Source organism: Seriola lalandi, unplaced genomic scaffold (genome assembly GCF_002814215.2).
Source record: "Seriola lalandi dorsalis isolate HSWRI2012SDOR001 ecotype SW California unplaced genomic scaffold, Sedor1 jcf7180002054532, whole genome shotgun sequence".
Taxonomy (NCBI): domain Eukaryota; kingdom Metazoa; phylum Chordata; class Actinopteri; order Carangiformes; family Carangidae; genus Seriola; species Seriola lalandi.
The window spans coordinates 99,711-100,177 of record NW_019525085.1 but is presented as its reverse complement, the minus strand read 5'-3'; positions in this window follow the sequence as shown (position 1 = coordinate 100,177).

Below are 467 nucleotides of genomic sequence, written 5' to 3'. Positions count from 1 at the left end.
CCGGGTCCAGTGGACCCGAACATCTTGTATGTAATAGAAATGTGTAGGGGGGGTGTACAATGTGTGGTCATTGAAAATGTGTTCTGATAAATATTCTTCACAGAAAATGAGCCAAGGCCAATGAGTCTGGGTTTGAAAAAATACTTAATCATATAATTTTTCTTTTGATAAAAAATGAAAACGGGTCCCACAGACCCGAACACCACACAAGGGTTAAATGTTGATGATTTATTGTTTTTTTTCTGTCTGTGTCTGACCATGCTCTCTGATTGGCTGTCCTCAGGTGGGGTGGGCGGAGCTTAACGATGGCAGGTGCGTCAGTGAAGGTGGCGGTGCGAGTCCGTCCGTTCAACTCCCGAGAGACGGGACGCAACGCCAAGTGTGTGATCCAGATGCAGGGGAACACCACCTGTAAGACACAACACACACACACACACGTTTGTCTTTATATACGTGTGAGGACCCTC